General features: G+C 42.7%; 1 pseudogene; it reads left to right on the forward strand.

Moving 5' to 3' along the window:
• The first annotated feature begins 2382 nt into the window (after positions 1-2382).
• On the forward strand, positions 2383-26585 carry LOC118634884 (annotated as a pseudogene).

The following is a 26585-nucleotide window of genomic DNA, read 5'->3' on the forward strand; positions in this document are numbered from 1 at the left end:
GGTGGATGAACAAAATGTATCCTTGAGGTATGTATTCTTGCAGCCTGGCCAGCCAAAGATCAAAGTATACATATGAACAGATGAAAGTATGCATGATAGGGCTGGAACACAGCTCTGAAAGTATGATCAAAATATGCATGAGAATAGATAAGGTATACATGATAAGCTGAAACACCACCCTGAAAGTGCCAATGGTCTTATTGTCCAAGTATGAATGTGTTTGTTATGTATCTCTGCTGAAATCAGCGAGAGACAGCTGGGACAGAAGTATGCTGGGCTTGGCTGTAAGGTCATCAGAGACTGGATCTCAAGGACTTCATTACCTAAAACATCATGTAACCTAGGGACCACTTTGCAAATAAATTGGGCTGCATCCAGACATCTGGAACATTTGCTCCCTTGCAATGCTCCCCCCCACTCCAAGCCATGCCTGCTTGTAGTTCATTGCATTGCAATGACCCTGGGCAGTCCAATAGTTGGCATGGGCCCACATGGTGTGTGGATCAGATGATAGCAGCCTCAGGAGGGACCACAGAAAAGACAAGAAGGAAGCTGACCTTCAGGAGAAGAAAAGACTCCCATAAAAATTCATAACCACAAGAATGCCCTCAAGCAGAATCAGGGCACAAATACACACATGTAGTTTGAAGTCCAAGAAATGGCCACCTGAGTGATTTATTTAAAGTAGTCTCACAACAAATCATCAAACAACAAGTGTTGGCGAGGGTGTGGAGAAAAGGGGACTCTAGTACACTGCTACTGGGAATGCAGACTGGTGCAGCCACTATGGAAAATATGGTGTTACCTCAAAAAATTAAAAATTGAACTTCCATTTGACCCAGTGATCCCACTTCTAGAAATATACCCTAAGAAGCCTGAAACACCAATCAGAAAGAATATACACACCCCCATGTTCATAGCAGCACTATTTACAATAGCTAAGATCTGGAAACAGCCCAAGTGTCCATCAGGAGACAAATGGATAAAAAAGCAGTGGTACATATACACAATGGAGTACTATGCAGCTGTAAGAAAGAAAGATCTCTTATCCTTTGAGATGACATGGAGGGACCTGGAGAGTGTTATAATAAGCAAAACAAGCCAAGCAGAGAAAGACAAATATCACATGATCTCACTTATTTGTGGAATATAATGTACATGACATCTGAGGAACAGGGTAGACCCAGAGACATGGAAGTAGGGTACAGACTGACAACCCTTAGAAGAGGGGGTGAGGGAAGGAGGGAAGAGATAACCACAGAACTTATATGCATGTACACATAACTGATGGACATGGACAACAAAGCTGGGGATGGGGTGGGGAATGGTGAGGAGGGTGTCAATGAGGAAAAAAGGAGAAACATCTGTAACAAAAATAAATTAATAAAAATAAATAAATAAAGTAATCTCAGCTTGGAAGGGTGTCAGGCACCTAGCAGAAGCAAACACAATTATTCTCTATAGGAATATACCAGACCAGACCAGACCTGAAAGAATTTCAGAAGACAAAGTTCCAAAAACAAAGAGCCTATAGTGTAAAACACAAAAGACCACAGAACACAGAACAAAATGGGATATCGGTTGGCAGAAATAACAAACAGCAGAATAGAACCGTATGGTGTTTAGATTGGAGGTTGGAGTTACTGAGAAAATACAAAATATGTATACCTAATGAGTAGGAGAGAGTTTTAGAAGATGAATACGACTAAAGAAACTATCAAAAGAGCTAGAGAGCTCTGGCCAATTTGGCTCAGCGGTTAGAGCATTGACCTGAGGTCCAGAGAGACCCAGGTTCAGTTCCCGCTAAGGGCATGTACCTCGGTTGCAGTTTGTCCCCAGCCCTGTTTAGGTTGTGTGGGTGGCAGCCACTTGATGTGTCCCTTTCATGTCAATGTTTTTCTCTCTCTCTTCCTCTCTCTCCCTCCTACTCTATCTGAACAAAAAACGGAAAAATGTCTTCGGGTGAGGATTAAAAAGAAAAAAAAAAAGCCCTGGCCAGTTTGGCTCAGCGGTTAGAGAGTCCGCCTGCGGTCCAGAGAGACCTGGGTTCAGTTCCCGCTAAGGGCATGTACCTTGGTTGCAGTTTGTCCCCGGCCCTGGATGGTCGTGCGGGTGGCAGCCACTCGATGTGTCCCTTTCGCATCGATGTTTCTCCCTCTCTCTTCCTTTCTCTCTCCCTCCCACTCTATCTGTACAAAAAATGAAAAGAGTCCTCGGGTGAGGATAAAAAAAAAACACACACACTAGAGAGATCTCCAGTGAAGAGTACCTGCTGCTGCCACCACCATTTCAGACACAATAGTGAGGCTGACGCCTGAGCTGGTCCACTGTGCGGTGGGTCCTGGGGCTAGTGGGGCTGCACATGGTAATTTTGGTGTAGAGATGGCCAAGGTAGGTGACTTTCACTCAGAGGAGTGAAGTAGCTGGGTTGAGTCCCCTCAGATTCAAGACAGAAGATCAGGAGTTTGAATAATTGCCTACTTTATTGGAATTCTACAAAATGCACTATATGGACAGTACAAAGTAGATAGAACCAAATTCCAGGGCCAGGCAGGAAAATGGGGTAATTCTCAGGCAGGAAGAGCCAGAGGATGTGTGACCCAACCCCTCTGACTTTAATGAGTGTAATGAAGAGCTTGTCTTAAGCAAGGAGATACCCTGAGAATCTTCAGGGAAAGCCTGAAGAGCAGTGGTGGAATGAGAACAGCAAAGGCAAGAGGGAGTTAGTCCCAGTCCTTTATTTTGAAAAGTGTAGACCTACATCCATCTCAGGATTGGCTCCAATTGGTGGTCAGTGAACTGGTAAAGGTCTCAGGATTAACATGAGTGGTCAGATGGCAGAGAAGTGTAATGCAAGTTAGGGTATTTCCTATTCACTGATGTCCATCTACTGGATCAACAGAACCTGATGAAAACTTCAGAAGAACATAGCTCAACAAAGTTTTGTTAACAGAAGGGAATGATTATTTTTAGTCTATTTTGCAAATGCCATCTATACAGTTTCTTACAGATGTCTAAGGCAGTCTAGTTTATAATAAGCATTCTGTTACTTATGATCTTCGAGAACAGAATCACTCCATTCCTAGTTGCAGTTCACAATGGTCAAGGTATGAAACTGGAGAGTTTAGGTGTTACTTTCTGAACTGGCTAATTGTAGGCAGTAGTGGCTATGCCTATGTACAGAAGGGACAGTATCTTGCCTCTTTTTCTCAGGCAGTACAAAAAGCCCCTGGATAACTGATGGAGTCAGGAGGGTTGTACAATGCTTATCCTGATTTATTTAATGGCTTTATTTTCTCATTCTGAAACCATTCTATTGATTGATTGATTGATTGATTGATTGATTTTATTGATTTTAGAGAGAGAGGAAGGAAGAGGGAGAGAGAGATAGAAACATCAATGAGAGAGAACATCGATTGACCACTTCCTGTATGCCCTGGCTGGGAATTGAACCTGTGACCTGGGTCAATACTCAACCACTGAGCCACATTGGCCAGGCCTGAAACAATTCTATTTAATGGCAAATGACTGTTTCCATCCACTCCCATGAAGTAATCATGCACTACTAAAATAATGATACACAATGGAATTGCTTTTTCACTTGTAAAACATGACCAGCTATGACTCATTCTGACATTTCAAATTCTAATGATTCTGGGGGCATGACTAGAGGCATTTGTCTTTCTTCCCAACCAATGATTCATACATTTTGTTCAGATTCTGTTCAGATTCTTTTCCCCTTTCTCCCAAAACTACAAGTAGAGTAACTCTATATATTTTCATTTCAGATGAGAAGCAGGATGTGCAGAATATCGTAGTCAGTGCATAGCATTAAGCCAGTATTGGGTCCTCAAAGTACTCAGCTCTCTGTCTTTCCCCAAAGGGTCATACTACATCAACTCCCCACTACCACAGCAGTTGAATAGACTCCATACTCTTGGTCTTCCCTTCATAGACATGAGACAGCTTCCACTGCTCCAAATATCATGTCCTCAACAAGGAAACATCTGCAGCAAGAAGGCAACAAGTAGGGTTCCTCCTTTAGCTATCTTTCTCCTTTCATCTGGGAAGAAAATATTTCACAGAAGCACCAACAGGTTTCCAGAGCCTCAAGTGTTATTGACCAAAAGAGTCACATGTCTTCCCCTAAACCAATACAACAAAAGAGAGTGGGCATCCCTAATAGGTTTAAACCAATCATAATTTAGCCTTTGGTAGTCAAGGGGAGAAGGGACCACCCTAGATGAGTTGCTGTCCCAGACCTGCATAGAAAAAAACTGGAAATGATCAAGGAGAGTGTTGGCCAAAGAGCAAAGAATGATGATCTACAGTAAGAAAGATAAAGCAGATGGTGAAGAGAGGAAAAGGACCCTCGGGGTTTCAGCTCCCCTTTCCAGTCTGTCTCAGGGTTTCAGCCACTTCCCTGCCCTTGAGTCACATATTAGCTTTCCAAGGCTGCCTTAATGGATTCCACAAAAGCAACAGAAATGTATTGTCTTAGAATTATGGAAGCTAGAAGTCTGGAATCAAGAGGCTATGCGTCCTCTGAAACCTGTAGGGGAGAACCCCTCCTTGCATCTCCCTAGCTTCCAGTGTTTGTTAGGCAATCCTTGACATTCCTTGGTTTGCAGCAGTAGCACTCCAGTCTGTCTCCATGGTCACATGGCTTTCTCCCCTGTGTGTCTGTGTCTCCTCTCATATGGACCCTAGTCATATTGGATGAAAGGCCCACCCTACTCTAATATGACCTCAACTAATTATATCTGCAACTATCCCATTTTCAGAAGGTGACATTCACAAGTACAGGGGGTAAGAACTTCAACATGTCTTTTTAGAGTACATGACTGTGTGAGATACCCTGTACACGGAATGGGTTTTTTTGCATTACCTAAATTCAGAGATCTCCTGAAGTTTATAATAAAAAAAAGCTTATCTAATATAGGACTCTAGGGCAGGTTCTAACTAATGAAAACAAACAAGTGTCACACCATTCCTTTCTCCATCCCATCCTCTCCTTACCTAAGAGTCTTCATTTCCAGAAGTAACTTAGAAAACTTTACATGATCTCCCAAGAGCAGTTTTATCTCCTTTGAACCAATTTTTTTTTCAGAAGAGTGTCTGGTATAATTTTGAATAACAAATGGTTTGCCAGTATAAGAGACCCATCATGGGAAATTTTCTAAAATTAAGGAACAATCTTCATTTAAAATATATTCTTGGGAGAGAACAATGGTGGCAGAGTGAACACAGACCATCTCTCAGGACCAAACTGGAATTACAACTAAAATAAAGACAATTCATCTGGAAAGACCAACTGAAGAGCAGCAGGAGAGAGCCCTTATAACCAGGGACGTAAAGAAGACCCCAAATTGAGACTAGTAGGAGCTGTGGAGGCACAAGAGGACTGGCTGGGTGCCCATAGGCAGCAGCTGAGGGCTGTCTTAGCTGTGAGCAGTTCCCTCTGAGAAGTTTGGAGTTAAAACCCCAGGCCAGCTCCCCAGCACCGAGTGGAGAAACAGGGAAAGACACTCACATAACACCTGGCTAAGAAAAATCACCAGAGCAAAGGTTTTGTCCAGCATGGAGAGGTGCAGGGAACACCAGCACTTTCCTGAAGGGCCAGTGCACTAAATTGCCGCTACAGCCATTCACCTTGGGCTCCAGCAGAGGGAGGGCAGACTGGACTGGAACAGTGTGAGGACAGTCAGGGGTTAATGGCACTGGGGAGAGAGCTGAGAAGGAGGCAATCAGGAGCCCTATGCTGAGTCACTCCTCTACAGGACTGTAGTCATTTTCCTCAAAGATCCCCTCCCCAGAGCAGCTGTAGCCTGGAGGAGAAGCAACTGTTCCTCCCTCGGGAATGTAACATCACCCAACCCCGAGAAATGCAACCTGAGGCTCATTAACAGCCAAATACTACCAGCAAGCCAGTAGGCAGAGAAGAGTCTCTGAAAGGTTTGAGCTTTGGACCTGGCTCTCAGTGTTGGGGGTCATGGCTCTGGGGACTGAGCTGTGAAGGCTGAGGCCTGGACCCCTGCACTGAGACAATAATCCACACTGCAGAAACAACTTTCTTCTCAAAGCAACTTTAACCTAGAAGAAAGCAATTGCCCCACGTGCTGAAAATCCTCTTTTCCTGTCCACCTGAGGGATTTTTCACTTAGCTGAGGGCTACAATCTGAGGCTCACTAAGTAACTGAGACTAATAGTCAGCCTGCAGGCAAAAGCTCTAGGACAATTGAATCTTTGCTTGGCCTGTGACTCTACCCAGGAAAGTAAGACTAGACAATAGTGTTTAACATGGTCCCTTCCATACTTATCCAAACCCTGACTGTAGAGAGAGCCACAATTAGCAGAATACTGACAATCACAGGGAAAATGTGGCAGGCTCCAAAACCTACTGAGACAGCCAAAATGGTAAAACAAAAAACAAATCCCAAATGAAAGAACAAGAGAATGCTACAGAAGAAGAAATAAATGAAATGCAGTTAAGCAAGTTATCAGAGGTGGAGTTCAGAGTCATGATCAATAGGAAGTTCAACAGCATGAGTAAAGACATAGAAACAATGAAAATCAACCAATTGGAAATGAAAATAACCACCAAGAAATTAAGAATGACACAGCAAAAATAAAGAGTACATTGGGCCTGGCCAGTGTGGCTCAGTGGTTGAGCACCAACCCATGCACCAAGAGGTCACTGGTTCAATTCCCGGTCAAGGCACATGCCCAGGTTGTGGGCCAAATCCCCAGTGGGGAGCATGCAGGAGGTGGCCAATTGATGTTCTCTCTCATCAATGTCTCTGTCTCTCTCTCCCTCTCCCTTCATCTCTCTCTAAAATCAATTAATAAAGAAATAAAAATAAAGAACACGTTGGAAGGAATCACAAGCAGATTAGAGGAAGCTGAGGACCAGATCAATGAATTAGAAAACAGGGTAGGAAAAAATCACCCAATCAGAGAACCAAAAAGAAAAAAAAAATTAAAAAACAGGAGGACAGTTTGAGAGAGCTGTGAGATATGAAATGTAACAGCATCTGCATCATAGGAGTTTCAGAAGGGATAAAAAAACATGACTCATACATATGTTGTTTACAAGAGACCCACCTTACAACAAGAGACTCACACAGGTTGAAAGTGAAGGGATGGAAAAAATTTTTCCAAGCAAATGGAAAGGAAAAAAAGCTGGGGTTGCAATACTCATATCTGATAAAAATAGACTTCAAAATGAAGGCCATAACTAGAAACAAAGAGGGCCACTACATAATATTGAAAGGATCTATCCAACAGGAAGATATAACCCTGGTAAACATATAAGCACCCAGTATAGGAACACCAAAACATATTTTACAACTTCTGGAGAGCTTCAAAGGAGAGAGCAAAAGCAATACAATCATAGCAGGGGACTTCAACACCCCACTGACATCACTGGATAGATCCTCTAGACAAAAAATTAACCAGGAAACTGAGACTCTAAATGATGCACTAAATCAAATAGATTTAATAGATATCTACAGAGAATTAAACCCCAAAACCACAGAATTCACATTTTTCTCAAGTGCACATGGAACATTTTCAAAGATAGACCACATGCTAGGGTACAAACTAAATCTCTATAAGTTCAAGAATATTGTAATTATATCAAGCATCTTCTCAGATCACAATAGCATAAAACTAGAAATTAATTACAATAAAAACACTAAAGAATATTCAAACACATGGAGGCTAAATAGCATGTTATTAAACAATGAATGAGCTACCAAGGAGATCGAGAAAGAAATAAAAAACTTCAACAACCAAAAAAAAAAAAAAAACCTTCCTGGAAATCAATGAAAATGAACACACAACAACACAAAATCTATGGGATGCAGCGAAAGTAGTCCTGAGAGGAAATTTATAGCACTACTGTTCTAAACCTCAAGAAACAAGAATAATTTTTAATAGACTATCTAACCTTACAACTTAAAGAATTAGAAAGTAAACAAAAAGAAAAACTCAGAGCAAGTAGAAGAGAAATAGTAATGTCAGGGCAGAAATAAATTACATAGAAACTAAAAAAAAAAAAAAAATTCAAAAGACCAAAGAAATAAAGGGCTGGTTCTTTGAAAAGATCAACAAGATTGATGGACCTTTAACCAGACTCACCAGGAAACAAAGAGAGAGGACCCAAATAAACAAAACCAGAAACAAATAGGAGAAGTATCAACTGACACCACAGAAAAAGAAAAGATTATTAAAAAATACTATCAACAACTATACACAAACAAATTGGACAATCTAGGTGAAATGGACAAGTTTCTAGAATCACACATTCTCCCCAAACTGAACCAGGAAGAGATAGAAAACTTGAACAGACCAATAACAACTAAGGAAATTGAAGGTGTAATCAATAAACTCCCAGAAAACAAAAGCCTGAGCCCAGACGACTTCACAGGGGAGTTTTACCAAACATTCAAAGAAGTAACACCCATTCTTCTCAAATTATTTCAAAAAATTTAGGAAGAAAGAAGATTTCCAAACTAGTTTTATGAGGCCAGCATAATCCTAATCCCAAAACCAGATAAAGACACTACAAAGAAATAAAATTATAGGCTAATATCCCTGATAAACCTAGATGCCAAAATCCTTAACAAAATATTAGCAAATTGGATCCAGCAATACATTAAAAAACTTTTTAACCATGACCGAGTGGGATTCATCCCAGGGATGCAAGGCTGGTACAATATTCACAGATCAATAAATATGATACTTCACATAAACAACATGAAAGATAAAAACCATACATTCATATCAATAGACTCTTAAAAAACATTTGACAAAATCCAACACCCATTTCTGATAAAAAGTGCTCAGCAAAGTGGGACTAGAAGGATCATATCTCAACATAATAAAGGTCTTATATGCAAAACCTATAGCCAACATCATACTCAATGGGTAAAATCTAAAAGCATTTTCCTTAAGAACAGAAACAGGACAGGGATGCCCACTTTCACCACTCTTATTTAACATAGTACTGGAAGTCTTAGCCACAGCAATTAGACAAGAAGAAGAAGTAAAAAGGATCCAAATTAGAAAGGAGAAAGTGAAACTGTCATTATTCAAAGATGACATGATATTGTACATAAAAAAACCCTAAAGACTCCATCGAAAAACTACTAAGTTTAATAAATGAATTTGGCAAAGTAGCAGGATACAAAATTAACATCTAGAAATTAATGGCATTCTTATACACCAATAATGAACACTCAGAAAGGGAAACAAAGAAAACAATGCTATTTACCATTGCAACAAAAAATTAAGATACCAAGGAATAATCTTAACCAAGGAGGTAAAAGACCTGTTCTCAGAAAACTACAGGACATTGAAAATAGAAATAGAGTAAGATATAAAAAAGTAGAAACATATACCACGTTCATGGATTGGAAAAATCAACATTATTAAAATGTCCATACTATCCAAAGCAATCTACAGATTCAATGCAATCCTTATTAAAGTTCCAACAGCATATTTCACAGATCCAGAAAAAATACTCCAAAAGTTTATATGGAACCATAAAAGACCCCAAATAGCCACAGCAATCTTGGAAAAGAAGAACAAAGTGGGAGGCACCACAGTACCAGATATCAAGTTATACTACAAAGCCATCGTAATAAAAACAGCCTGGTACTGGCACAAGAACAGACATATAGACCAATGGAATAGAACAGAGAACCCAGATATCGACCCAAGACAGTTTGCACAATTAATACTTGACAAAGGAGGCAAGAGCGTACAATGGAGAAAAGACAGTCTCTTCAATAAATGGAACAGGGAAAACTGGACAGCTACATGCAAAAAAAATTAAACTAGACCACCAACATAAGTCATACACAAGAATAAACTCAAAGTGGATAAAAGAGTTAAATGTAACCTGTGAAACCATAAAAATCCTAGAAGAAAATGTAGGAATAGGACAAGAGAAACAAAGGGAAAAATCAATAAATAGGACTATGTCAAACTAAAAAGCTTCTGCACGGCAAAAGAAACCAGCATCAAAATGAAAAGGGAACCCACTCTCTGGGAGAACATATTTGCCAATGATATATCAGATAAAGGGTTAATATCCAAAACATATAGAATACTCATACAACTCAACAAAAGGAGGGCAGAGGAGCTGAATAGACACCTCTCCAAACAGGACATACAAATGGCCAAGAGACATATGAAGCAATGCTCAACATCTCTAATTATCAGATAGATGAAAATTAAAATGACTCTAAGATATCGCCTCACATCTGCCAGAATGGCAGCCATCAACAAGTCATCAAACAACAAGTGCTGGCAAGGATATGGAGAAAAGGGGACTCTAGTACACTGCTGGTGGGAATGCAGACTGGTGCAGCCTCTATGGAAAACAATATGGTTTCCTCAAAAAATTAAAAATGGAACTGCCATTTGATCCAGTGATCCTACTTCTTGCGATATATCCTAAGAAGCCTGAAACACCAATCAAGGAGAATATATGCACCCCTACATTCATAGCAATGCTATTTACAATAGCTAAGATCTGGAAACAGCCCACATGCCCATCAGTCGATGAGTGGATAAAAAAGCTGTGGTACATTTACACAATGGAATACTGTGCAGCTGTAAGAAAGAGAGATCTCTTACCCTCTGAGAGGTAATGGAAGGAACTGGAGAGTATTATGCTAAGCTAGTCAGAGAAAGACAAGTACCACATGATCTCACTTATTTGTGGAACATAATGAACAAAATAAGCTGTCGACCAAAAGAGATCCAGAATCATGGAAGTAGGAAACTGACTAACAGACCTCAGAGACATGGGAGTTGGAAGGGGTGGAAAGAGATAAACCAAAGAACTTATATGCATATATGCACAGTCAGTCGATACAGACATTAAGTTGGGGAAGGCAAGAGGGGAGTGGGAGTGGGAAGAAGGGCGTCAATGGGGAAAAAAGGGGGACATCCGTAACACTTTCAACAATAAAAAATAAATAACAATAAATAAAATGTATTCTTGCCAGACAGAAGAAAATTCAGGGTGGTCATAGTTGTTTTAATTTGTAAAAATGACACTTTATGTTCAATGTGCAGGCTTCCTGATGGGCCAGATTAGTTGGGCTCCCTCCCAGTCCCTGCACTCCGTTCTGGCTATTGATACTCTTTTTTTTTTTTTTTAATTTATTTTTATTGATTTTTAGAGAGAAACACTGATGACAGAGAAACACTGATTGGCCGCCTCCTGCACACCGCCCCCCACAAGGGATTGAGCCCACAACCTGGACATGTGCCCTGACTGGGAACTGAACCATTGACCTCCTGGTGTATGGGACAAAGCCCAACCAACCGAGCCACACCAGCCGGGCTGTTTCCTTTTCTAAAAAAGAAAATTTTTGTGTTTGTTTGTAGCCAACAATAAGCTTTTCTGGTGTTGCTCAGCAATACACTGTATTTTCCCCCATTTTTACCACCCACCCCTGGCAGTCACCAATCTGTTCTACCTATGAGGTTGTTTTGTTTTTTAGATTCCACATATAAGAAAAATCAAGAGGAATTTGTCTTTCTCTGACATTTTACGTAACATCATGCCCTCGAAGACCATTTGCATTGTTGCAAATGTCAAGGTTTCATGCCTTTTTATGACTGAATAATATTCCATAGTATATATGTCCGCATATTCTTTATCTACTTGTCTGTCCATAGACACTTAGGTTGCTTCCGTATCTTCACTGTTGTCAATACTGCTGCAATAAACACAGGGACACACACATCTTTTCAAATTAGTGATTTGGATTTCTTCAAACACCCAGAAGTAAAACTGCTGGGTCGTACGCTGGTTCTACTTTCAGTTTTCTGAGGAACGTCCACACTGTTTTCCACAGCAGCGGCACCAATTTACGTTCCCACCAACAGTGCACAAGGCTTCCCTCCTTCCACATCCTCGTCAACACTTGTTTCTTCTCGTCTTGTTGGTAACAGCCATTCTGACAGTAGGGGTGATATTTTGTGGTTCTGATATGTGTTTCCCCGGAGTTTAGTGATGTTGAGTATCTTCTTCTTTAATTTTAACTACTACTGAATAAGCAGCACTATATATAAAATTAAAATCACTGCCATTTCCATTCCCCAAGGATTAAAATTCTGTTACACACAAAAATATCCATTATTTTACTTGTTAATACAGGCATTAAAAAAAACCTTCCCTTTTGACCGATACATTAGAAAACTTTATCTCTCAACTGACATACACTGCGAACATAAGAAATTCCAAGTTCAAATTGTATTCCAGGACCTGGAGACGAGGAATTGGACCTGATGAAACAATCACCAGCAAGCCAGCAGGACACGGTGCCAGTGATCAGGTACAGTTTGCAAAAGAAGATGAGGTATCACGCATCTCAAAGTCCACAGGAACCTGCCTGAAGGGTTTGGACAGCTGCCGGTGTTCACGTCCAGTGTGCAGGGGTCAAGGTGTCCCCGGGACCCTCGGGGTTTGCCTGAGCTGGTTCTCTGGCTTCCAGCACAGCAGCTGCGTCTTTGACCGCAAAGTAGGTAGCATGCTTTACCGTAAGCATTATACATCTCGGGACCCAGATCTGGCCTAACAAAGTCGTGTGGCAGCCTCGAGGCCAAGTTCAGTTTGCCATCTCTCCGTGTGTACTCAGGCAGCAGAATGCTGACCATCGGGCCATCAAACCCCGTCTCTGCATCGCGGGGACGAAGAGTCGCAGCGGCGGTAGCAGCGGGCCTGCCCCATCCCGGACCCTGGGTCTGGAAAGTCCTCCCAACCTGCGGGGCGGCAGGGACAGCGGACCGCACAATCCCTTCCTGCCAGCCGCGCTCCCTATTGATATTCTTAATATTTAGAACCTGTCACCAATTGCACACCCTCATCTAACCCACTCCATCCCAACCATTCTGACTTTTCAGAGCTGGGACAGCCTCCCCTTTGTGGTGCCTGTGACACTGTGACACCCCAACCAGGCCAGAATTGTTTAATTTCGTCTTTGCTTTGGGGGATTGACAATTACAGCATCAACTTGACTCATTCATTCCAAATTTGCAGACCTTATGCAAGTTGGTGACATTTTTTAATTAGATATTTTTAATGTCATTTATTTGTTTTTTATTTAAAATATTCTTTATGCAGTTAGAAAATCTAAGAGTACAGAACGATGCTACATGAAAAACATGCAATAATAATATTTGTAGTAGATGAGGTCCCCAGCATTGAACCTTGCTGTAACTACTGCCCTGCCCACTATTCAGGTGCAGTGACTGCTCTCCCCAGTCTCTGCCCTGTGTTGGGAGCAGGTATGCACATAAACAAAAGATTCCACTGGATCTCTGAATGAATTTTCAAAACTCACAACAGAATCAATATTCTAAAAGCCAAGGTGAGTCTAGATTTGCAAGAGCCAGGCTGTGGAGAAGAGAAAAGATTTTTTGAATTCCAAAAGTTTGACTTTCAATATCAACATTAGCCATGGAAGGAACAAAACCAGATCTCAGAGATGCAGCTCAGTGGAGACATGAACCAATAAACCCTTCATGCATATAGGGAGACACAATGTGTTTTAGAACAGGACCATCCTCAAACTCTGCCCCTTGAGGGCCTGTTTTCTTGGGCTGATTGTGCTGCTGGTGTGCACACCCTGAGCCCCTCTGCAAGGCAGCTATAGGAAGCAGTTGTGAGGGGAATGGGGTGTGGACTGTGTGCTGGGGGGTGTCCTCACATGTGCCTCCAGGCTCCTCAAGGGGCAGGACTGAGTCAGGGGAGAGAAGTGAGGAGGGGTGGGCTCAAGAGGAACTAACTGAGGCCCCCACAACTTTTAAGGATGGGCCTATTTCTGGGGTCTTCTGCTTGTCTTCTAGTCTTTGTATTTTTATTGAGGCAGTGGGGAGAGAAACATCAATGTTAGAAAGAAACATCAATTTGTTGTACCCTGATAAGGGATCAAGCCACAACCTAGTATGTGCCCTGACTGGGAATCAGATCCATGACCCTTTATTGTAGGGGATAATGCTTTAACCAACTGAGCCACCCAGCCAAAGCACTCTTATCTTTTCTAAACCGCTATTTATTCTCACTGTCCGAGCACTTCAGGTTTTCATAATTCATTGACATCCTTGGGCCAAAGTGGTCTCTGAGGCTGTTAGAGCTGAGACGGAGGCAGAAAGGGGTTGGCCAAGGCAGGTGTTAAGGTCCCTTTGGGAGGAGGCTGAGATGAGACCTGGAGGTGGATCTGGAACTGATTCTAAGGTAGTACATGAAGTCAGGGGCAGACTGAGCCTGGATGTTGGGACTAGAAATGGGGATGGGGCTGGGTTTGCAGCTGAGGTTGGAACAGGGATCAGGATTGGAGTTGGATCCAAGGTTGGGATGGGATTGGTGCTGAAGTTAGAATTAAAATGGGATAGGATTAGGTTTTGTATTGGAAGCTGAAAATGAGATTAGGTCTCAAGCTAAAATTGCTGAGAGGTACATACATTCTTTTTGATTGGTGTTTCAGGTTTCTTAGGGTATACTCCTAGAAGTGGGATCACTGGCTCAAATGGCAGTTCAATTTTTAAAACTTTTTGAGGTAACACCATAGTGTTTTCTGTAGTGGCTGCACCAGTCTGCATTCCCACCAGCAGTGTACTAGAGTCCCTTTTTCTCCACACCCTCGCCAACACTTGTTTGATGATTTGTTGAAGGTGGCCATTCTGACAGGTGTGAAGTGATGCCTCATAGAATATATGTACCCCTATGTTCATAGAAGCACTATTTACAATAGCTAAGATCTGGAAACAAAGTGTCCATAAGTAGATAAGTGGATTAAAATGTTGTGATGCATGTACACAATGGAATACTATGCAGCTGTAAGAAAGATCTCTTATCCTTTGAGATGGCATGAAAGGACCTGGAGAATATGCTAAGCAAAACAAGCCAAGCAGAGAAAGACAAATATCACATGATCTCACTTATTTGTGAAATATAATGAACTAAACAAACTGCTGAACAAAATTAACCCAGAGACATAAAGGTGGGGTATAGACTGACAAGCCTCAGAGGAGGGTGGGTTAGGGGGAAGAGGTAAACCACAAAACTTACATGCATGTATGCGTGACCAATGAACATAGACAACAAAGCTGGGGATGGGGTGGGGGGAGGGGAGGAGGGTGTCAATGAGGGAAAAATGAGAAACATCTGTAACAAAAACAAATTAATAAATAAAAATTGCTGAGAGGGCTCATGTTCGGTCCGGGGCTGAGTTTGGGGTTGAGGTTGGGGTCAGGGCCAGGTTGGAACTGCATTTGGAGCTGAGCTTGAATTTATTGATGAACTTATTGCTAAAGTTGGGACTGAAATTGGAACTGGAGGTTGGGTTCAGGAGCTGAGTTCAAAGCAATAGTTGGAGCTATCACTGTGCTCACTCAGGCTGTCGAACACGATCTAAAGGTCAGTAGAAAGACAGAGTCTCAATCTTCTCCAATTAGAAATTCAATCTGTGATCTATAGTCTCATTTATTTCCACCTAAAACACAAAGTCTCTTCTGTTCCCTTATATCCTCCCTGCCTCCCCAGCCCAGTTACCTGCAAAGAATCGAAGAACATGATTTCTGGTTTCCTCGTGCAGCACAGGTACAGGGTCAGGAAATTCTAAATGGAGGGCCAGAAAGTCAGAGATTCCACCCAAGTGACTGAATCCTTTCTGTCTGTGTGTGGAGGGCCCAGCATTCTATACCCTGAGATCTCCCAGCTCCCGGCTGTGGACAGTGAATTAGAATGGGGTTGGAACACAGAAAAAGGGTTATGTACGTGGCAGTGGAGGATGAGCCCCACTTACCAACCCTCTTCCAGGGTGTGTTTCTTCTCCTTTCCCCTTCTTTCCAGCTCCCCAACTTCCTCATTTTTACCATTTGGGAGGGGAAGCAGGACCAGAAGGGCCCAAGGGTACAGTCTGTTGTTTCCTTCTGCCACATTCTTTTTCACTTCCTGCCTCTGAATTCCCCATTATTGTTTATCTCCATTTATTTTTGACTCGGGTCCAGAGGAACCCATTTCTCTTCTCTTGCTCAATGAAACCTGGGCTTCTAGAATCTGAACCCCTGATCCAGCTTCATTCGATGGCTCACCCATCAGGTGGCCTAGGTCTGGCCTCTCCTACACTCAGAAGTAAGTCAACCAAGGACTCGAGACCATAGGGAAGGAGGAGAGAGGGTGACAGAGAAGAGTATTTTCTGGCTGGACCAGGAGGGGAGAAGCTGAGGATAGGAGCAAACTTTCATTGATCATCAAATCTGTAATTGGAATTGAGCCAAGCACTTGCCATACATTAACCATTTAATTCCCACAAGAATCTTGGGAGGCATTTTGAATGATGTACTAAGGTTCATTGAGTGATGTGCTCCAACTTTCATAAGGGAAAGAGCCGGGCTCAAGCTCAGTGCTGCCCGCCACCCTGGCCTGGGCTCTCTACACACATACTGTTTTTACAAAAGGGATTCTGTTCCCACCAGTGAGCCCTGTAAGTCCTGCTAAGAGGGCTTCCTTGAGTCCACCTACACATTCTTTTCAACAGGAGGAAACTTGAGTGTCTTGAAAGCTGGAAAAGGAAAGCAAGTACATTGTAGCTTATACATTATATATAAATAGGATCATCTTCTGCACCTTGCCTTTTTAAAATTAACATTATAACATAAACTTCCCTCCATATCAGAAACAAAGATCTATTGCACTCATTTTGGCATCTGTATAGTATCTTATTTGTTCTCTCTTAGGCAAGGAAATGACTGTTGTGTTCAGGGAATGGCAAGGAGGCTGGTGCGGCTGGAGTGGACTGGGCAGAGGGAAAGGAGCAGAGATGAGTTTGGAAGGTCAAGGGATATGGAGTAGATGGGGCACTGAAGGCCACTGGAAAGGAATTTCTTTTAATCTCAGTCCAACAGGAAGACTTTGGAAAGTTTGATATGGGAATCATATGGTGATCTCACATTATAACAGGATGATTCTGCCTACTGGGCTGTGACTCATAGGAAGGGTGGCAAGGGTGACAGCAAAATTCCAGGTGAGATGCCATGATGGCTTGGCCAGGGTAATAAAAGTGGAGTGGGGAAAAGTGTCCACATGCAGGATGTATTTTAAAGGTAGAGCTGTCAGGATTTGCCAATGGGTTAAATGAGGGGTTTGAAAGAATGACAGTCAAGAATAATTTCAGGTTTGGGGCTTGAGAACCTAGAAGGATGGAGTCCCAGTTAATTGAGATGGGGAAGAGAGTCTGGTTCTGTGGGTGGGGTGGGGAGATAAGCTTTGTTTTGGACATATTGAGTTTGAACAGCCTGTTGACTTCCTAATGGAGATTTATTCTTTTTTTTCTCCCCATGTTCTTTGGTAAACATTGATCATTTCTTCAAAAAGGCTTTGTCAGTCCCAACGAAATACAGACGGCAACACAAAAGGATTTAACTGAAAAGAGTTTAATGAAGGGTCATTTACAGAGTGTGACTAGGAATGAGAACACGAAGGTTGGTGAAGCCTCCTGTGACAGGGAGCAGCAATGCTGATACCACACCTAGGGGGTAGGCAGAGGAGAAAGGGACATGATATTGGCTCCCTAAGAGGTTTTGGAGCATAAAAGAGGGCCCCCTGGAAGGAGCATTGGAACCCAGTTCCACCAGAGCCATAACCACTAGAGGAGAGCAGGAGAACCAATACACAACGACTCTCTTTTCCTGCCGTCTGAGCAACTACCAGTGCCTGCCTCAGTTGGAAGGACCCCAAAAGGAAGTGTCCAAGGGAGTTGTCATGACGCCATCCATAGGGATCAGCTTCCTGGGCAGGGTAGGACAGAGTGGAGAATGTTTTCAGAGAGAGACTCAAAAAATAACCAGCACAGTCCCCTACTTTCACCACTCAGCATTTATTCTAGTTCTTCACTTGGCTGAAGAAACTTGTGTCCCCAACAACAAGGGGTAAACACAAATGGTTTGTGTATCATTAAGTGGTAATGATTATTCAGTCATACTTTGAGCTGGAACCTAGATGGACTGTTAGCCTTGACAAGTACATTTCATATAAGTTAGCAGGGGTGGGGGGGAGATTAACATGAAATACAGTTCTACTGTCTCTTTCGGTAGCTCGTCATGAGACGTAAAATGATATACATAGTTTCTTTCACTCTCTTTTCCATGATCCCTTTAGCCTCTGCTAGAACTTCAGCTCATCAGGGTTGTTTTTCATTTGGTGAGCTGACCAAACTTTCATTCTCACACAACGCAAGCCCTTAGAGCTCCTATCTTCTCCAATTGCCACTATTTGCTACTGACCATTATTACCAGGCATACAAGAACTAAAGCCACTCCAGTAACTCCTCTAAGTTTCAGAAATAGTCCTTGTCCAATGATGTAACAGCCTCCCATTTTCCCCTTGGTCATTGGGATTAATCTCTTCCACCAGAATAAGAACCCTCTTCTCTGCCTGTTGTTGGTTCAGTGGCATAAGAAGCCTAAAATGAACAGCAGTTATTCTTAGATGTGAATTTAATGGAACAATGACTATTTTCTTCAGAGGAACATTCTTTCATTGTATCCAACTTGACTCATTGCTGCACAGCAAACCCTGTCATCATAGCCTCCAGGATGTTCCTGTGATCCACCTGGCTATTGAGAGCCACTTCATCTGTGGCTGTCTTTTGGTGGACATTTACAAGGAATACAAATATCTTCACTCTCTATGCCCATTCTGAGATTGCAGCCATATATCTCTTCGCCCCGAAACAGTCAACAATTTTTCAATCTTGTTCTTCTCAAGGCACTGACCAGCTAGTGAACTTATTAAACCACTAACCATAAATTAGTACAGATTCATACTTTAGGCCATATCTCCTTCCACTTAAAACAGACAACCAAATATACTTCCCAAAGATCTGCCTATGAAGAAGAATTCCCCTAAATAAGGCAATAGTGCAGCAGCCATACATTTGTGCATAGTTGCTAGTCCAGCACAGCTTGAAAAGCCATCTTCAGCTCTAGCCGATTTGGCTCAGCGGTTGGAGCATTGGCCTGCGGTTCAGAGAGACACGGGTTTGGTTCCCGCTAAGGGTACGTACCTTGGTTGAAGTTTGTCCCCGGCCCTGGTTGGGTTGTATGGGTGGTGGCCACTCGATGTGTCCCTTTCGCGTGGATGTTTCTTTCTTTCTCCCTCTCCCTCTCCCTCTCCCTCACCCTCTTTCCCCTCCCACTCTATCTGAACAAAAAATGGGAAAATGTCCTGGGGTGAAAATAAAAAAATAAATAAAAAAGCCATCTTCAAATCAGGACTGTGGTTTTTACCCTTCTGTTAACTAGTTATATGGAACTCTCCAGGAGGTCCTAGAGGTGAACTGAAGAAGCTGAAGCAAAACATTAAGAATAGGTGCAATGGAAATATCAGCCACCTACCAATGTAATAGTGCTCTCTGGACTCATCTTGTATGTGTGAAACCTTTCTATTTTATAGTTTATTGCAACATTTAATTCTATGATTTTGATCATCAAACAAAACCTAAATCATGATGGAGGTTGGGGTTGCTTAAAGTTAAGTAGTTTGGTATTGAATCTCTACCAGATCCTAGGAGCAAGCCCAAAAGCTGCTTTTCAAATAGAAAACTAGTAAACAAAAGAGGGTACTATTTTATTCCTAAATCCTAGGGCTCTACACTGTGATTCCCACACTGGGATTTGCCAGAGGCTCAACAAAGTACCTTTAGTTGCCACAAAGAGTTCCAACACTATTGGGTCTGCTCAGTTGTAAGGCCTAAATAGTGGAAAATCTTACCTTTCAATCTGGATCTGATACAAAGACTTTTCTTGCTCTAGACCTGTTGTAACGTGGGTAGCCTTATAGGTTACTCAGTTAATGGTTCAGAGCAACAAACCCACATGTGCTATATATTTTTTCTCAGAAACTCAAGGACATTCAAAGCATCTTACCTCTTTCCTTCTGAGAGGCAGTGTAAGTGTGGCAACTTGGTTCTAACTTTTGAAGGGCAGTCTGATATACCCAAGACCACTGGAATGTTAGCAGCATTTATCCTCTCCTCTAGCATACATGTGTCTTACTAAGACATCAAAGGTGCTTGCTCCTTACTCCTCATCTGGTCAAGTTAGTATAAATGTTACTAATATAATATAATGCCATGATATTTTGTGCAACAGCAAGGTGATAAAAGTCCCTTGTGCCCTCTAGACGATATGATAAAGAATAGTAGAGCTGTCAATGAGCTGACAGTGACAGAGAGCAGAAGATTTGACCTAAGTGAGACAGTGAATGTATACTGCTATGCTTGCCACATGACGGCAAATAGTTTCTCATTATCTTTGTGGATAGAAATGTAAAGGAAAGTAAATATCTGAGTATTAGGTGCCAGTGGATGTGTTGAATTGTTTTAGTAAAGGTAATTCATCTTGAACCTTATTTACAATTGTATCACAACTTAATTAAGTTTTATAATTGTCCACAGACAAGATTTCCCTAGACTTTGGTAGTCTAACACCACATGGCTCTGGATTTGCTGATCACATTATAGGAAGCTTGTTATGTTCACTGCTACTTCATGTTGCACCTATTTAAATGAATCAGAAAAATGCCAACCTATTTTCAGTGATCAAGAAAAATGTTTTGAGATTATTTATGATCACAAGGGGGACTTCTTAGAAAAACTATCCAAAACTTAGAGATAGGCAAAACAGTGAATTCAAGTCTATAGCTGTCATACAAGAATATCACCCAAGAGACTCGCTCAAGAGTTATCTAACTCTTTAGGGGGAATATACCTTTGTTTAACTTATATGTAATATTGATTAGCATATGTTACAACTCTATAAAAAAGCTGATAGCAAGGCAAATTATTTTTGTCCAATAGCAATGAAAATTATTGCTGTTTGATAGAAAAGGTTACCCAAAGATTACAGGTTTATTACCTTGTAAGGCAAGTAAATTTTGCATCTAACTTAGAAATTGTATTCCAGCAATCTTTTTTTCTATTACCATCAATATTTTTGTCTATCTTAGTTTCCCCTTTATCAGCTTTACCATGCTATTGACTCCCTCATTAATTAGTTAAATGCATTTTAACTGACTTAAAAATATATGTGTAAGTTAGAAAATATAATACGTGCAGGAATATATAAAATAAAGTGTTTTGTAATTTTCTCTAATGGTTGACACTATAATTGACACCTTAAAATGCAAGAAGCTGGTATGAAAAAAAACAACTTCTAGAACTAATAAAATATTTTGTCAATATGGCTAAACAAAAGATAATTATAAAATATTAGTTATTTTACACAAAGGCTCTCAAAGTGTAGACCATGAACTCCTTGAGGTCCCTGAGACCTTGTCCTTGGTCCACAAGGTCAAAATTACTTTTGCAATAATATTAATCATTCAAGGTGCCTCCCATGATTCTGGTAGGAACTAAATAGTGAATTTTCAGCAACTGTCTGGCACAATGCCCATCACATTTTTGATGCTCAACAAATTTTGTTACTGTCCCCAGCTCCTCCCCTCCCAATCTGGCCAGGAATCCTATTCTCCTTCACCTTCGTCACTCCCTTTGAGTGGAGTGAGGAGAGCTAGGCAAGAGCTGGGGGAGCTTAGTGACTGAGACCCCGGAGGAAGGTGAGATACCAGCAACTCAGGTCATGACTGAAGAAGGGCAGATGTGAGTGTGCAATGAAGGAGGTACCAACAATTCTTGGAAATTCAGATGCAGGAAGTGAAAGGAGTGTGGGGCAGAGGATACATCTCCTAAATAACAAAAATGAGGAAGTCAGAAATACTAAAAAGAGCAGAAAGGAAGGAGACACACCCTGGTATTTAACCCCCAAACACACAATCTCTGCCTGTATTCTGATTATCGTTTACTGCTCAAAGTCAAGGAAACATAGGACCCCAGCTCATAGACTTCTGAGCTTTCAGACAGAGAGACCAGCAGGACTCCAGTCACATACATGATTCCTCTCTTCTTCACCTCTACCCCACTCTCTAGGATTCAATTTTATCCAACTCTACTCAATGTTGCACAGCAAATGCAAGAATCACAGCCTCTGACTACACAGGTAACTGAGCTGGGGATGCTGATAAGACAAAGAGGATAGGAAAGGAGTTAGAGAAAGCAGGGAGTAGGCACTGTGGACCTCAAGTTGGACTGAGTAGAAGAGATATAAAAAGGCAGATGGAGCCCAGTCAGTGAGGTTCAGTGAATTGAGCATGGACTGAGGTCCTGGTTCAATTTCTGGTCAGGGCACGTGCCCAGGTTGCAGGCTCAAGCCCCAGTAGAGGGCATGCAGGAGGCAGCCTATAGATGTTTCTATCTCTCTCCCTTCATCTCTCTCTTGCATGATTCTCCAGTGTGTTTGTAAACAACAACAATAAAAAAAATTAAAAATTATTTTTTAAAAATTAGCAAAGCATATGGAGATTTAATGACCCAGTGGAGATTTTAGACTCTATTCACTTTGCTAGATTTGAATTAAAGTATGGCACCCAAACATCAGTCACAAACTCAGCCCCATCTCTAGCCCAATTTCAGCCTAGCTACACCCCTAAACTCATCCCCAGCCTAGCTACATCCCTAATCCCAATACAAACACCAGCTCTTCCTTTAACCCCCAACCACAGTTTCAACCTCAGAGTCAACATGAATCTTATCACTAGCCCCAACCTAAAGTTGACCCTCAACTCTCTTCTATTTTCAACCTCAGTGCCAAGCTTAGGCCCACTCAATCCATGGCATCAACATGGTCCTAGGAGGAGATACCACCTCATTAGCAGACCCAGTGTTAGACCCAGTCCTAGTAATACATTCAGCTCCAACTTGACCTTCACCTTCAATCCCAACTCACCCTTACCACAGTCCAATGACCAATCCTGACCCCACTTCCCACCCCTGCTGCCAACCCTGGCCCATTCCCCATTTTATCCTCAACCCCTGGCTTATTCTCAACCTGAACCTTTTCTCTTATATCAGTTCTAGACCTGAACTCAGCTCCAACCTAGTCTCAGCCTCTCCTGTCCCCCAACTCCAGCCCCAGCCTGGTCACTGGCCCTGCCTCTGTTTCAACTCTGGCAACCTCAGTGTTGATCCAAGCATGTCAATGAAGTATGAAGACCTCCAGTGTTTTAAGAGTGAGAAAAAAAGCCAGAGTATTAGAAATAAGAAGAAAGGAGAAAGGATACCTTAAAATACCCTCTTAATACGTTTAGAAGAATTTCTGCTGTCATGGCATATCTGCACCTCTATCACGTGCACTACTGGGGTTCCCCGCTCTGAGGGTGTCAGGCCCCAGCCCCTGGTGGTTCCTGTATGAAGAGGATTCAGGGTCCTCAGAAAAACAGGATCATGGAGGACCACAGTGGGCCTAGCTCCCTATATTCTAGGGTAGGACAAGAGAGTTTGCATGACTATTCATTCCCCTAGTGCAAATGCTTGTGCCCTTTCCCATAGTATATGCAGCCAGGACCGCTTTGCTCTGCCCTGATCCAGTCTTCCTGGGAAACTTGAATCCTCTTCATACTGGCACCCCTAGGGACTGGATCTTGACCCCCTCAGAGTGGGTGTTCCCAGCTGTGCACATGCTAGAGGTGCAGATATGCCCTGACAGCAGAAATCCTTCAAAAAATATTAAGAAGGTATTTTAGGAGATATCCTTTCTCCTTTCTTCTTACCATTTCTAATCCCCTAGTTTTCTTCTCACTCTCCAAGGACTGGAGGCTTCATACTTTATTGACATGCTTGGACCAACTCTGAGGCTGTCAGAGCTGAAACAGAGGCAGGGCAAGTGACCAGGCTGGAGCTGGAGCTGGGAGACAGGGGAGGCTGAGACTAGGTTGGAACTGAGGTCAGGGCTGAAATTAAGGTAAGAGAAGAAATTCAGGTTGAGGATGAGCAAGGGATTATGGATAGGAATGGAAATGGGCCTGGGTTAGCAGTAGCAGAGGTTGGAAGTGGGGTCAGGATTGGTCTTTGGGCTGGCTTTGGGTTGATTGTAGGATTGAAGGTGAAGGTCAAGTTGGAGCTGAATGTATTACTAGGATGAGTCTAACACTGAGCTGCAATTAAGGTTGCATCTCCTCCAAGGACTGGGGTCAATAGTCATGTTGATGCCATGGATGAAGTAGAGCCTAAACTTGGTGCTGATGTTGGTAATTGAAGAGTGTTGGGTTGAGGCTGGTGTTTGTATTGAGGTTGGGGCTGCAGCTAGGCCGGGGATGAGTTTAGGGCTGGAAATGGGCTACAGATGGGTCTGAGTGTGAGTCTTAGTTTGTGACTGAGGTTTGGCTACCATACTTCAACCTGAATCCAGCTAAGTGAGTAGTCTAAAATCTCCATTTGGTCATTAAATCTTCATCTGCCTTTTTATATCTCTTATGATTCAGTACAACTTGAGGTCCACAGTACGTCTCCCTGCTTTTTCTAACTTGCACTCTGTTCCCTTTGTCTCACCTGCATCCCCAGCCCAGTTACCTGTGCAGTCTGGAGGGTTTGCTGTGCAGCAATGAGTCAAGTTGGATAAAATGAAATGCTGAAGAATCAGGAAGTGGTGAGCGAGGGAGGAGTCATAGAAGTGACTAGAGTTCTGTTGGTCTCTGTGTCTGAAAGCCCAGGAGTCTATGATCTGGAGTCTCCTGTTTCCTCAACTTTGAGCTTCAAATAATTATCGGAACACAAGCAGAGATTGCATGAATGAAGAAGTTATGTACGAGGTCAGCTTCACTCTCCTCCTCCAGGGTGTGTCTGATCCTTTTAACTTCTATTGAGCTCCCTTGACTTTCTAATTGCTGCCATTTGGTAGAGGGATGCCGCGCATAAGTTTCCACAGGTGCAGTCTCTTGTTTCTCCTTTGCCCCACACCCCCTTTCACTTACTGCATCAGAAATTCCCAGAAGTGATAGTGTCTCCACCACTGCATACCCAGGTCCAGAGGAGCTTTTTCTCTGCTCTTACTCAATCATGACCTGACTCCCTGGCATCTGAACTTCCTCTGGGGCCTCAGCTGCCAAGGTCCCCCAGCTCTGGCCTAGCTCTCCTCACTTACCTAAAAGGAGGGAAGAGAATCTAGGGTTCCTGGTCAGATTGGGACAGGAGGAGCTGGGGACAGGAACAAGCTTTTATTGAGCATCACATCTGTGATCAGGATTGTGCAGGCACCTGCTGCATGTTAACCATTCCGTTCCCACAAGAACCATTGGAGAGGGAATTGAAAGATGGTGGTAGAGTAGGTGGTTATTTTTCTCATATACTCCCAGAATTTAACTGGAACTAACATCGGTTGCGGAATAGTCACCCTGAAATAGCAGCTGAAGCCTGGTGAAGAGGATACTTTTAAACAAGGAAGGGCAGAAACCTCCTCAAGACTGGTAGGAAGGGTACAAATGCAACAAGCCCTGGCCCAGCACCCAGGAGCAGCAGGCCAAGGGTGAGGAGTGCTCCCCCAGAAATGAAGAGAAGCCTAGACACCAGGCAGGGCATGCCTTCCCAGGCAGCCAGAGCAGCAACCAGCTACAGGGCTATAAGCAGCCAGAGATCTAAAACACCCAGAGACAGGGACACTTTCTTTTTTTCTTTATTGATTTTACAGAGAGAGGAATGAAGAGAGAGGGAGAGATAGAAACATCAATGGGAGACAACATTGATTGGCCACCTCCTGCATGTCCCCCACGGGGGATTTGGCCCACAACCTGGGCATGTGCCCTGACCGGGAATCGAACCTGCGACCTCTTGGTGAACGGGTCAATGCTCAACAACTGAGCCACACCGGCTGGGCAGGGCCACTTATTTTTAAAGAGCTGGTACACAGGATTATTGTTCCCAACACTCACCCTAGGTTCAGCAGACTGAGGGCAGTGAGGACTCTGAACAGACAAAAGAAGTCCTGCCCTCATAGAACTTACATTCTGGTGGGTGACAGATACAATAAATGAGTAAAAAATATGTAATATCACAGGTGACAAGTGTTGTGGAGGAAAATATAGCAGTGATGAGAGATGGGGTCAGTTTTTAATAGGCCATCAAGAATAGGGTCTTAAGGGGTCCTCCAGGCAGTTACCCCCAGAATAGCCAGAACAGTGAGAGTGAGGGAAAGCATGGGAGATCAGAGGGTGCTCCCAAAGGCCGGGCTCCGCGGAACAGGTTCAACCGCAAGCGACAGCTCCCACCTTACTACATGTGAAAACCCTATGGGCAGACACCACAGTATTCCAACCCTCCTTTGCAGGGAGAAGTAATGGAGGGTCCTGACAACCAGGGTTCAGGAGAACAAGGTAGACTAGTGACACAGGACATGTTCAGGAGCTATTGACCATAATTCTTCTAGGGCCCTCCTCCCAAATGACAGCCTACAGAAGATGGCAATGAAGAAGATAAAGAATATCAAGGAGATGACACCCCAGGTCAGCAGCCTCCTCAACACTGCTACCAGTGCAACTTCAATGACCGATGCATTGCCCAGAAAACCCTAAAGCACAAAATGGCAAAGAGACCAAAGCAGTAGTAGATTCACCAGCTGAGAATCTGTCCCCTCCAGAAGCTGAGCAGGCATTTACTCCAGGGGCTGAGTAA

This window comes from Molossus molossus, unplaced genomic scaffold, assembly GCF_014108415.1.
Source record: "Molossus molossus isolate mMolMol1 unplaced genomic scaffold, mMolMol1.p scaffold_m16_p_19, whole genome shotgun sequence".
NCBI classification, from domain to species: domain Eukaryota; kingdom Metazoa; phylum Chordata; class Mammalia; order Chiroptera; family Molossidae; genus Molossus; species Molossus molossus.